Source organism: Triturus cristatus, chromosome 11, assembly GCF_964204655.1.
Source record: "Triturus cristatus chromosome 11, aTriCri1.1, whole genome shotgun sequence".
Classification (NCBI taxonomy): domain Eukaryota; kingdom Metazoa; phylum Chordata; class Amphibia; order Caudata; family Salamandridae; genus Triturus; species Triturus cristatus.
The window spans coordinates 568,065,067-568,079,373 of record NC_140594.1 but is presented as its reverse complement, the minus strand read 5'-3'; the positions used below and the strand labels follow the sequence as shown (position 1 = coordinate 568,079,373).

The 14,307-nt window shown below is 44.4% G+C and overlaps 1 protein-coding gene and 1 non-coding gene across 2 annotated transcripts in view; one reads left to right on the top strand and one right to left on the bottom strand.

Moving 5' to 3' along the window:
* ATP1B3 (ATPase Na+/K+ transporting subunit beta 3) overlaps nucleotides 1–14,307 on the top strand; it is a 279,921-nt gene that overhangs the window by 17,382 nt on the left and 248,232 nt on the right. The gene's annotated exons all lie outside the window — the stretch shown is intronic.
* LOC146785092 (small nucleolar RNA SNORA84) lies at nucleotides 12,405–12,541 on the bottom strand. Its single transcript, XR_014971503.1, has one exon. It is a non-coding gene; the product is annotated as a small nucleolar RNA SNORA84 (small nucleolar RNA).

The following is a 14,307-nucleotide window of genomic DNA, read 5'->3' as shown; positions in this document are numbered from 1 at the left end:
TCACACACAGCACCTTTCTCCCTATCCTTGATATCAACCGCTGATTCTGACAAATGGCTAACCTTGCAGTCTACACATTCCTAAACTCTACACATTCCTAAACTCTTACTTTGGCAACTAGAAACCACACAGTTCGGTTCAACATTCTCCTCCAAAGATGATCTATTTGCTGTTTATAATTGAAACCTGATTTTCCTGACTGCCTCTTTCATTCATGAAGTAGTTCTGGACTGATACAAAATAGTTCATGGAGTTCCAGAGTTGTGCAGGAGAGGCGTTTAATTTAATTTAGGGAACACTTCTATCAAAATGCTTCTATCCAGACACTAGGTACCTGCTCCTGTTGCTTCTATTCTAACAGTACTTTCTTCATATCGGCTATTGCCACCAAAACGCAACTCACATTGGCAAAAAGTAGCAAGCATTATTCTTAGTCACTAACTATTGCATGATCAGCATCTGGTTCACCTTAACTAACAAACCCACTGCATGCTCATCTCTAACAGCTTAGCAACTCTACACTTCAAATAGTTTGCACAAGAAACTTCAGCCAAAGCCCCATATGTACGCTTAAATCCATAGGCAGTCATTGCTAGCAAATGGACGCACATCATTGCTAGACACGAACAATTCCAATAAAAAGCCACAAATTGCAAGGCAGGTTATAACAGGATAACTCTTGCGCCAGTAGCAACACATCACTCAAAATTTCCTTACTTATCAAATTTGAGGGTATGCTGACTTATTAAATATTGTGTTCATCCACAGCTCTTCGGGGCAGACTAGTCTTTCAGCAATAACTGAGACAACACAGGCCATCCACAAACCATGCAAAAAGTTTACATTACACCAACATGGCCATCTCTGCAATCAACATGCAAAAGGAACTTTTTGAAGTAGAGTTTCAGAACAAGAAGGCTCTGATCAGCACACTTCTTCGTAGGTATGCTACAAGTGGTCCTTAATCAAAATCTAACACACCCACAAGCATGTATCTTGAACCCCACCACCCCTGGTCAGACAAATATGATGCCACAAACTTTCATCCTCCAACTAGAATTGGTCCGAGACCAGGAGTGGTTTAACCCCATTTTACACTTCCGACTACTAAAATGAGTACAGACCAAAAGATTGTCCCATCACATATAGACCACTTCCCACTCTCCATGTGCATTATTACCCGGTCAAGTAAATGTAAACTCTTCTGACCTTTTCATCATCTCCATACAAGTATAGAAAGCCCAAGAATAATTCCAGGAAGCACGTCTCAAATCAATCCTCCCACTGTCTACACCCAACTGATACTACCAGTTTTAAAAATCCATAATTCGCACTTTCCACTTAACCTGCAGTTTTTGACTAGCCCATATAGAATTCCGGCCAATGAACAAAACCATATCTGTACTGAGTTCAGCATGGGACTCTATATTTAAAAAAAAAAAAAAACTACCTGGTGACGAAAAGAATGATACTCCTCCTACAGACCTCATGGGAGCTTTCAGCACTGTACTTTACCATAGCCTCTGTTGCAGATTTGCAGTCGGTTGGATTGTTGGTTTCTTTTTGCAGATTGAACAAAATCAGTTCAAATAGCACGTTGTGCCTCCAAGTCTACCTTGGGGACATGTTGAGTCCCAAAATGCTTTTTTTCCTGTACTATTCTAAGTATACACGACCCTGCTCATCAGTTCTACACCATGCCTCGCTACAGCTACACTGAGATACCTAATTTTCATAGTAACTAATATGTTATCCCGGCACCCCAACCCACTAGACTTCATTGATGATGTCGATTTCTGTGTCATATGGAGCCACCTGAAACTGAACTCAGACGAAATCTGTTATGGACATTTGGATATGGAAGAGCCTATCCAGAGGACCCCCATTGTTGCACTGGTCAGATTGCATAAGCCCATGTCTGCTGCTTTTTAGGTATGATGAGGGGCAAGGACTGGAGGGGAGACTGTGATTATATGCAGCTTAGGATGTTTAATTACTGCTGGTCTCTGACGCCTCCGAGTAAAAACTTGCATTGCATTTTGGAGTATTTTTGATAATCTGACGCCAAAAGAAGGCAGTAGAAATAATTTTGTGCTACTAAAGTATAACGCTTATAAGAAGCAAGAGGACGTTACATCAAAGCAATACTGCACCTCATAGACAGGTGGACTCTTGAGCCAGGGGTTCCCTTCTCTTATAGTCTCCATACCCCCTAGCAGGCCATCGCTGCTGCTGGCAGTGTATCACATCCCACCTACTGCATACCGTGATCATGTTTTAAAATGGGCTTTTTACCTATTCCAAAATTGCGGCCCTTTCATGCATATGAAAGCTGGCCATCTTTGACTATTTTTGGTAAACTTTATTTACAAAAATATTCAGCTGTCAGCATGTTCATGCGATTGTATGTGCACACACCAGGGCAGCCGTCTTTTGTTTGTGAAAGACTTACATTTTTTCTAATAAAGACAACAGCCTGTCTATGCCGACATTTATGTGTAAAGGAAACTCAATAATAATTGTTTTAATGTTTCTGTAAAAAAAAAAAAAAGTTTACATAGACATTAAAAACACACTTATTGGCAGTCAACGTCCAGGCAGCCTATTTTAGCTGCCTCTAGCCTAAAAATGCCTCCGCATCAATAAAAGTAAATGGGCAACAATACATTGTTCGATTCTGCCCATTCACCCCCCTCCCACCCCAAAACAATCCCATTTTCCTGGTCTAAATGTTGACATGTATGGTTCATTCGTACTACCTTCAAATCCCTGGATGTCCAACTATCAACGGTTGTGCCACATGCTGAAATATAATCTTACAGCTTGTGTACCTAGACATCCTACCACTCTGTATGACACTGTGCCAAACCAAGCCATTTCTGACCATAAATTCACCACAATCATAATACATCTCATGATTAATTTGATGCAAATATCCCTCTTGCATCCAAGTCTCACTGGGCCAACAACCAACCTTTGCTCCACTATTCACATGTTCCCATACCATGGCCAAGTCCATACACCACACTTTGTCATATCATACCACAAAACATCCGGCCAGACCTTGCTCATAGGTTTAATTGCCATACAGTGCAATCTTAAACTGCCTCCTGCAAAATTTCACTACGAAGAATTGCAGCTCTCTCCACTTCCAACACCAGATACCCTCGGCATTTACTTGAATGAGATCAGTGTATGGTTCTGTACCTACTTGCATGCTTCTGGAAATTGCTTGGATTCAGCTTTTTGTATAGGGATGTTTGTGCCTGTTGGGAGCTGGAGTCCGGTTAGTGTGCAGCATTGTCACCCACTTTCCCCAAGCCATACCTGAATGTTAGTTCTAGTCCTTTCTTCGTACAGAATCTTCTCTTTAGCACCTCTTACTGGAACTCTTCTGGAAAATGCTGATGGCTTGACCAAAAGAATATTATCTTTGTGGGCAAGAGGGTATTGGACCCTCTGTCTGGGTAACATTTGGACCCAAGGGAGAACAGGAGTATGTGTGAAATTAAGGCGCATAGTGTGCAAAGTCCAGTGGCGGAGTTCTCTGGCCCTGCAAGGAAGCTGTGTTATCTTGACTTGTTGCCATTCGTTTTGAATATGCTGACTAGTGTATTTTAGTTATTCCATGCTGAGTTTACTGCCTATCTTTATCTTTACTTCTTCCATGCAGAATTTGCTGCTTAAGTGTTTTTTTTGTTTATGCCATTCTGAATTTTCTGCCGTATTCTTTTTATATCCAACTTAATTTTCTGCCGAAGTGAACTTTGTTCTATGCTATTCTGGATTTAATGCCTGTGAATTTTGTTATGAAGGCTTTGTTGAATTTGCTGTCCATACCAAGCTTGCTTGCCATCTCTGTATGGTAGGGTGCACACCTCTTTGTGCTGCATGGGTCTTAGGAGGCTCTATATGGTGTGAGTGCTGCACCTTGTGCAAATGTTACATACCTTTACTTGTGATGGGGTATATTAGTTGCACCCAAATGTTGCATTGTGATGGGGCATGTGAGTTGCAACCCAAATAATGCTTACAGTTGAACCCTTGTGCTAGGTTGTATTCTTGTACCTCCAGTGTGGGGTTTTACTAATTTCGCACCTCATTATTTTACTATGTGCAGAAGATGGTATGTATTAGCACTCCTGTGATCAGTTCCACAAGTCTTTAGTGTTCTTGTTTTGATTGCAAATTGGTCTCTTAATATAGGACTACTTGACCAATTCAGTATTGCCATGGTCCTTTTGGGCCTTTTAGTAGATTATTGATGATGGGCTATGTGGAGAGATTGATGATGGGCTATGTGGAGAGATCAGCAATGAGGGTAGCTGCGTATTTTGGGGCCATGCTCCGCTACCAACGCAGGAAACCTACTAACCACTGGGCATTTAAATAAAATAGACAACCAGGGATTTCCAGGGTGGTCTGCCTTGTATGAATCCCTTGAGGTTTTCTTACCCACAATGCCCTGCAAACCTAAAACTTTGCTGAAACCACGCATTTTCTCTACATTTCTGTGACTGAAGCTTCCGTATTCCGCAGGAATCCACTAAATTCCTAACAACCAGCATTACCCCGCTTGTGCCGATAAGTATGCTATGCCACTTGTGTGGTTGAGCCTACTGTCAGTGACTGGTACGTATCCAACCACGGTCAATGGGAGCCCCCACGCCTGGGCTCCAGTTGTCCTGATTAATTCTTACTGTTCACACTAGGTCTAGCCACGCGAGTGGAGCAACGTTTTTATTAGCACAGGTGGGGCAATACTGAAAGTAGGAATTTTGTGTGTTCCTGCAGACTCCGGAAGCTGCCATCACAGAAAATACGTGATTTCAAGCTCAAGCAAAGTTTAAGGTTTGCAAGGCATTGTGGGCTACGTTCCCTGTAGGGTGCGTGCGCACCCTACACTTTCATAGCGCCTCTGCTGGAGCACGCCAGGCATTTCCAGATACTGAGAGAGACCTCCTCAGCTACTCCTGCAACAGCGTGGAAGCAAGCTTTCTCTTCTTGCATGCAGTGAAGTAGAAGGGAATGCAGTTGACAAGAGATCCTGCTGGGATCCCATAAGTATAGTGAGGGTGCCCCTCAGGGTGGCAGTGTGACCAGGCAACTCCTATATTTATATGCTAATGCACTTAACCCCTTTACAAGTCCTTTTTCTCTACCCGTTTGCTTGAAAGGACGCGACAGTGGTGCGCACATGAGCATGTCAACAGGCTGCATGGTGACACATAGGTTCAATAGTTAAGAGGGCAATCGGGCTGGTCTTACAGGCTGTTTTTTCCGGCTGTTTGTCCTGTTTTATTTGCTGGTGGGATGATGTTTACTGTTGATTCTCCTGATATTATCAGAAGCACTGCTTACACAGTAAACACAAATGTATGCAGTCTCACATACCTTGTAAAATATTTATACAGCATGTCTTTCAATTTTGCCCTACTTTGCAAATGTGGACCACTTCTTTAGCTATCTCATTTGATAATAGGGGACCACTTGCTGCCTGGTTCGAACCCGCAGGTGCATGCTTTGCTAAAGGAACAAGCATTGTCATAGGCAAAATGTTTTGCCATGCATGATATACTGGGTTTGCCAATGTTTTATTAGACTTGTTGCACAGCAGTGCGGGCCTGGAGTAAAGATAAATGAGCATTTGCAATGCAGTCAGTCTCGCCTTTGGGAACTTAAAAGCATTAAGCCATGCAGAACCTTATCCTGGGTGTCGGAACATCTATTGTTCTCATTCAGCCTTACGCAATGCCCTGTATGTGAAACCGTATTTGGAACTCACAAGCAATGCACTGAAGCAATGCATTTTTAAAGTGCTTGAATGCCTTATATGGGTAGTATATAAATCTAATAATACCACTTTCCAAGCATCCTAGGCTATTGATTATGTGTGCTTTAAGGGAATAGAAATATAAAAAGTCAAGATGTGGTTTACCGTCCAAGTTGCCAACTCAAGAACCACACAACTAGGTTGTAATTCTGCCTCCACCCCCCCCCCCCCCTTAGCAACAAGCATTGGCATAGCCAATAGGTCTCGCTCTTGGGACCTTTATAAGTATTTAGTTATGCAGCACAATATCCATGGTGCAACAAAAACAGTTGCATGGCTAAACACTTATAAGGTCCCAAAGGCGAGACCCACTGCTTGTTACTTATGTTTCACAATAGCTATTATCAGAAAGCAGAGGAGTGCTAAAAATCCAAATGCCCTTCGAGGCCTTGTACATGAGAAGTAGGCGCTAGGCATCTGCACATAGCAGAACATGTGCACATTTCAATAGCAATGCATGCCATGCTTGTTGTATCATTACTCTGTAATGTGCATAGGTCTGCATGCATTCATTAGCATTAATATGCTTACCAGGCTGGGTGTGCGTGCAATCATTTCAGGAATGTGCACATCTATTAAAGATGTATGTCGGCAGCGGGATCATAGACAGCCGTGTGCAGAGTAATGCAGATTGAGTGAGATGTGTTGCCTTTTTTCTGGGTGGATATATGATGTCACCTTAAAGGATGGTGCCCTAATAAACACAGGCCGGTGAGTGGTGAAGACATGCAGCCAGAACAAAAATCCCTAACCCAGCCCTAACAGCAGCAAAACATGCATTAAAAATGCAATAGGTCTCGCCTTTGATTAAGTTAGCCATTTGTTTTGCTATACAATACCATTAGCAAAGCAAATGGCTTTAACTTTATCAAAGGTGAGACCTTTTGCATTGTCAATGCTTTGCTTTTTTTTTTCTTCAACTGGGAAACGGGGGGGGACTGTTTTCTATGCTTGCTGGAGGGTCCGTGGCACACTTGCCCCACTTCTAGTCCTCAGTGAGACATATGATAAGTCGAATACTATATTCAGGGCCACTGGAATTTAGCGGGAGGTGAAAACCAAATTATGTGGCAGGGCTGACAATTATGCAACAAGAACAAAATCAAATTATGTGGCCTAATGCATGACCTTCTGTTAGTATTTCCTCATTATTTTGACATTGTAACATATGCTAACACTATCTGGGCAAAGGTATCTCATTAGTACCACGTCAATGCCAAAAAACAGAAATAAGCAACAAAGGTGAACAGTCCACCTTTGTAAATGTCCTATCTCTGAGTGGCAAGAAGTGTTACCACTTTTTAGTAGCTTTTGAACTGTTTGAGCTTGAAACTAAATTGTTTATTCTGGAAATCTGCAGATTAGTGATTATGTGGCAAATGCGCAAAACAATAATTATGCGAAATATGCGAGAGCCGCAAAATCGCATAATTCCAGTGGCCCTGTTGAAGAGAAGCAACTTGAGCCGTGTATGCAGCTGCCTTGGAGATACTCGCAGGAACCAACAAGAGATAAAGCGTCTTGAAGCACATCTTTCATGACCCCCCCCCCCCCCGAAAAACGTGTGAATGCATCGGTAAACCTTGATTATACTTTAAGAACTGAGACTGAATAGTAAGAGGAGCCACTGACAGTGGGAAGAGATTAACGAAGGGTTTATATTTGCATTTTTACCTCCCCAGGCAGAGAGTGCTGGGTGCTTTATATAGGGACACACTGAACAAATGGATGTATGAAACGGAGCTTTTCCATAATTTCTGAGCACATATGAAAAATTGACCACCCCTCTGCTTCTTCGATTTGACTCCGGCACTTGCAGTAGGAGGCGCTTTAAAGATGGTAGGACATGTGTGTGTGTGGGGGGGGGGGGTACCTAGTGTACAATTCCTGTCAGAACGGAAGAGGCCAGATTATGTCTAAGCTTGAAAAAGCAAGGCATGCAATAGGATACTATGTTGTCTGGCGCTTGTATAGCTGATGCGCTCTCACTGTCTGAAGTGATTGCAGCTAGACCTGCATGTTTGGTTGTTGAAGAGTGTGCTAGTCGTATGACCTGCTGGAGAAGAGTTGGGGGAAGGTATATTATTGCACCACTGCTTCGGAGATTTTAATTGAAGAGCAGTGTCTGATTTCGCTTGTGAGGATGTGCTGTCCATAATGTGACTGGGTATGTGGCTTTTAACAAGTTGGAAGTGAATGATTTGTGACACTGAAGTGCTGTTTCCAGTTGCTTGTCCATTCTAGGCACGTTCATTGCTCTGCAGATGTATTGTAATGACATTTATATAGCACGTGGTACCCCATACGAGGCACTGAAGCGCTTTATAGCGAGTTGCACGCTACTTTGGGACCCTGGTTTAGTGGTTATTTGTGTTTTTTGGTATTAGACGTGTGCTTTCAAGGAAACACTGTCTGTTCTGCACTTACTCCAGTTGGTTTAAGGTGTAAGATAACTTGGTGGTAGCTTGTGCATTGCCATACTGGGATTATACCTGGTATTTCTATCTTGATACCTTCTATTTGGGATGTTGTGTGCCCCGTTGCGGTCTTTATGCACTGTGCTCTAAAATGCATCGGGCGTCGTGAGATCGATCTTCCCAACGAAAGCGGTATGACAAAAAAAACGGGGCAAACTGGATTTAAAGTACATTCTCAAAAGTGAGAACTGATTCACTTGAATGGCCACTGATCACTAGCCACCTCCCACGGACACCTGTGCAGGCCACACCCAATTGGTGACCGGTTTAGGTTGGTTGAACTGGTTATTTCGGGCTGTGGAGATCACAGATTCTGACAATGTAGTCAGTGTGGGCTTTCCCTCCCCCAAAGATAGCTCAAAGACCCATTCCCCCATCCCTACCTCCTCTCCCCTGGTGCTGGCTGCAGGCTTATGCAACTGTAAATACCTTCGGGGAAGACCGGTCAAGGCACACCATGTCCCCTAGACCTTCATACGCCACTAACTCCTCTGCACGTTCCCGCCTTTTCCCACCCCGTCCAATCAACCCGCTTCCTCCTATTTTCAATCTCCCCCTTCTTGTCTCCAGACCCTGATTCCCATCCTAAACATACACCCGTAGCCCAGCACCCATTTAGATCCACACATTACGTCCCTTTGGCACAGCATAATTCTTGTCAGGGCGGTTACATTTATATGCATTATACCCCCTGCTCACGCACACGCTTTGCCTCCTGCTCCGATGCGTACCTTTTAATCGTCGTCTCTTCATCCTTAGTACAGGTACGTCTCGGTTAGCGTCCGTTGAACGATGCTAATTCAGTAATTTGACCACACGCAGCTCTGTCCCCAAACTAATCATCTGGCACGCACACCCTCTGCTGTTGCAGTACTGGGTGGGACCTGTACTGTCCCATACCACCTCCCGTCCTAACCCGCGTCCTCTCTTGTGCCAATACCTAGGAGCTGCCCCTCTGTCCTAACCTTTGACATAATCTCTCCTGCCTGTACTGGGACCTCCCTCCATCCTAACCTGCCTCATAATTTCTCGTGCCAGTACTGGAACCTGTACTTGTGCCTACCACTGCGCCTCCGTCCTAACCCGCGGCACCATCTCCTGTTCCAGTACTCAGTCCAGCACAAAGCTCAACGAGTGCACCTCCTGCCCGAGTTCAACTCCAGCAGTGTCGGTACTTTGTCCCTCGCACCGCTCTGTCACAGCAGCTTCATTGTGATGGTACATCCTGCGCCATGACGTGCGTACAACCCCCCCCCCCCCCCCCGGGACTGGGGATTCGTCACAAATACGTAAATAGACGGGGGAGGGTGGCCTAACATGGGGCTGCTCTATACTGAAGTGAATGATCTGTTCTTTGAACACACCATGAGTAGCCATTGGCTACGATTAGTCACTGCAGAGGAGGAGGTGGGGGGTTCACGGAGGTGGGGCACGAGTCAGAATTGGATTGGTAACCAGTGAATGTTATCGGAGAATGTTGGGAAGAATGTCTTCCAAAAAGGAAACCTTCTCTAGGCCTGTGGAGAGAGGTTTTCAGAGTAATGTGCTTGGATCCGGAATTACGAAACCGAGGAGGGTGGGGGGGGGGGGAGGGGCGGCGATGTGCTGACTTGTTCCTAGAATGCGCTATTACGGGAATCACTTACGTGTGTGTGTGTTGGGGTCGCGGAGGGGGGGCTGTAATCGTTGAAGTGTTCTAGTATAATATAAACAAAGCACGTTGCACGTAAAACAAAAAAAAAAGCAAGTCACATTTAAAACAAGCGCTTGCATGGGGATCTCTTGTCTTTATGGGGCCATGTGTTTGAAACACATGGCCCCATAAAGATAAGAAAGCTTTTGTGACGCAAGGAAGGCAGACGAGCCTGTCCAAATGGGACGGCTCAAAAAGCCGAACAAATACGTCATGAACAGCTCTTTTCCAATGGCTGGCCACGGTTTAGCATAAACGGTGACAATAGCCAATGGAAAAGAGGGGTGGGGCTTAAAGCCCTTTACAGAAAAGACCTCAAAACGTTAAATCTCGCCAGCGAAACTGCGCACGTGCGCAGCCTACGCTAGCCGAGACCTAAAAACTGTTGGGGGGAGTGACTGTGGTAACTTTCGTTCAATAATTAACTTCTGGAAAAAAAGGGCATGGTTTTACCTCGCTTGGCCAGTTGGTAGCACTCCCCAATATACTTGTTGGGGTGGGGATGAAAGAAATGTACTGTACCTGTTTAAGCGACGCCCTTAATTACACAGGCCCTTTTAGAGACCTAGGGCAGTAACCAAGTCATGTGAAATGTATTAAAGATGTACTTAACTAATGGCGTGAATGTTTACAGCGTGTGCGCTTTATTTACTAATGTTACATTTTAAACCACGCATGTGGGCAAATCGCAAACATGTGTGTTAAATGTAAAGTAGTGGTCTGTTGGCCCAGTTTAAAGCAAACTCGCTTCAGCCCAGAGTGAAAATGGAGGCCACTGGCGAGGAGACGGTTAAGAATCGGGACTAAATATGAGGTAATATTAACGTTTAGGTTCGAGTTAAAGATTTTAAACCAAACAAAATGCCAACGTTACTGAACGGTGTTGGAATTGCACTATGGAATGCAAAATGATTCAGATTTTGTTGCCCATGGTGGTACAAAGAGCCGCAAACTCCGATTCTGCCATTTTATATTTACCATAAGGTGCGATCCTACTGTGGCCAGCTGTCCGCTACTTGTCTGTGAATTCAGTTTCATGCATCTCCCCAAGCTGAGCTTTTAACAGATGTCATCTGTTTTATAATGTTAGGGCTTCCGGGTCGCGCATAACTCAATCCCGCAAGAGAACATATTGTCAGAATCTTCTGGGATCGTGTACCGCTGATAATATGTAAGGCGCCCTAAGATTGGAGCGCTGGGCCACTCAGCCAGTCATAGGGCGCCGATGATTGGCTGTGTAGTTCGCACGTGGAGAGATCCGCGTTTTTACAAATTGGCGGGTGCAGTGAGTCTGCCCTAGATTAAAGCAGTGGGTTAGTTATACCATGTCTCTGGCTGGGTTATGATGCCGGCTGTTGTATATAAGGGGGGTGCGAAGAGAGGGGGGCTGCGTGCAGTAGAGCTCCAGGTAATGCAAGCAGACGCAATGTTTATTGGCCAAGAAGCCTTTCAGGGGAGGCTGCACACTGTTTAGAACCCGCTGTTGGTGTTTATTGTTGGAATTAGTTTTATACGCTCTTAATGGGAAATGAGCTGCCGAGAAGAGTCGGGCGCGCTAAAAGTAAAAATAAAAAAAAAAGCATTGGCCGCGCAGGACATATGGGGGCCACATGATCAACACTGGACGGAAACATGTAAAGGGCAGAGAAGCACAGCGAGATAGCAACATGGACACAGTGAGCGCAACATGGACACACGAGAAGGCAGGGCACCACGGAGATGGCCAGGAAGCAACACTGATAACCAGTAACACAGCAAGGCAGAGAAACAGATTGGGGGGCACAGACCGGAGGGGGAGGGGTGCAAAAGCTGAGTGAAGAGAAAAACAACAAACTCGGGGGGGGGGGGGGGCGGGCGGGCAGATGAAGTGCATTTTTAGCTGCATTTTTATCTGCATGTAGCACAAGTTATATTGGGGAAACAATCATTGGAGGTGGTCAACTTTAGGGAACAGAATGTTAGCCATCCGTTACCTGAATGAACACCTCCAAGAATAAAGTACAACTGGTTTCAGGCTAGCATAAAGTATCATTCGAGATCAATTCTAGTCTCATAACGGAGTGGCAGGGGAACCTTGGAGTGACCATCTGAAGAAGAAAAGGGAATGGATTCAACTTAAAACATGTTGAAATCTCGCCCAAGGAGAGTCATCACGGGAGGACATTGCCCATGTCCAAGGCTCAGCACTGAGGCAGGTAGCAACCAACGGATGAAGCACAATTTCCTATAGCTCAGAAAGAACTACTAATGTGACATGGCTTAGTAGCTACATAAGGCTTCATTGACTAGCAAATGAAAACCTACCGGCGTGTCAGTTTGTGCCCCTACACCAATGAGAATTCTCCAAGCTACGTCAACCACAAGTACAATAGCAGTCATTAAGAAATTGGGTTCATGAGAAGAGTGTAACTGTGATCGGGGGAAAGGAGGCTGCAGAATAACGACAAGACACATGCATAAAATCACAGCATTACTGTTGGCCCATTTTTTTAAACATGAAGTGCTGCACAAATAAACAGTCTTCAGAAACCCCTGGGCACGAAGATACCAATGACATTGCTAATTGAAATGATGGGTGTGTGTATATATAATAAAAATAAAAGGTCTTTAAACAGGACAAGCAAAAGCAGCACATACTGAAGGGGAGTGACCAGCATGGAGTGCCAGAGTGAAAGAGGGCACACCGTTGGGGGCAAGGTGTACGTACATATTACGAAGGGCAATAGCCAGAAAAAAGCTAGAATTGGGTGCACAGCATGAGCATCTGCGCCCTTTGAACATCACTTTTAGTAAGGACATTGTGAAGAGCAGGCGAATGGCGGCATGGAAATCCAAAAGGGGACAAAAAACACCCGATTCGAACCTTTCTATCAGTAAGCAAATGGGACAAATTTCTAGACGGTAAGTTCAAAAGTTAAGCTATGGCATAATACCATTTGTAAATGTCTGGAGGCCAAGACTAAAACGGTACAAAAGCACCCACATGCTAAACCACAAATTTCGGCTATTAAATACACCCAACTAATGCGTTCTGAAAAAACAAGCCAGCGAAGGTCTGTTGTAAGAAAAGCATTGGCCGTGATAGTGACGCGACCGCGAAGTGATCGCGATGCACTTAATGACCCATGACGGAGGAAAGACAGATGCCGGCTGCACGCAAGCTTGAGGCGAGCAAAAGCCTGTGGTAGCACTTTCAAAATCCACTTACTAAATGTCTCGCAGCGCATGGGCTTGCTCAGGCGAGACCTAAAAACGTATGATTTTGAGCAAATTACTTCGTCTCACTATCCGTCAGCTGCTATTTATTTTACAACCGGGAGTGCTTTTAAATTAACTCAAGGAATAGTGAACAATAATGCATCTAGGTTTCTTCGATTATGAGAAAAGGGTCCAAAGTCTGTGAAATAAGTATGTTTTGACATTTTAGCTGTCAGCGTAGTTTAAAAAAAAATTAACCTGGTACCAATGTAGCTTGTTTTATTATGTATGTTACTCACACTGTTATCTAACCGAATTATGCCATGTTTTGGAAATCCTCTCCAAAGCAAAAAAGTGATATTGCAGTGCATACTACCAGGCGGTGCAGGACATATGTTGATTTGTATAGCAGTGTGATGCCTGTCGGTGTTAAACAATAGTAGCAACATTGCTTCTGATTGCAAAGTGTAAAAATTAGTAAATTTGTGCAGTAGTGAAGTTTTTACATGCAACCACTCAAGGGCTTTGAAAAATAACATTGCGCCATAGCTGTCAAGGTTTCAGATTACTTTTGTGTGACATTTTAATAATTTCAGTGTAATTGAGTGACATTCAACGACTAGGAGTGACACTTTCTCACGAGGTAAAAATCGAGCAAAGACGATGAGGGAAACCTATAAATATCAGAATTAACAACCATTTGAGCAATAGGAACTCTAATAATATCTTACAACGGATGCACAGCACAAGAATTCGATGCCAAAAAATTCAGCCCATACAGTGAACCTGTCACACCTACACTTAAGGGTCTGTACTGGAAGACAGCGTGCATATATGATTTTACTGCAGAAAAGGTTTGTGGTAATATCATAAAAATCAAGAGTATAACCCAGTGCAGCAAACCCAACACACCCAGAAACAGCCCAAAACAATCAGCCCAAAACTGTCACTTCAGCGGACTCAGGCCGGACTCAGGCCGGACTCAGGCCGGACTCAGGCCGGACTCAGGCCGGACTCAGGCCGGACTCAGGCCAGAGTCCTGCCCGTCTGCGCTCGTCAGCGCAAAGGAAGCGCTAGGGGCTAGGGATGCTGCCCGGCGTTCTCTC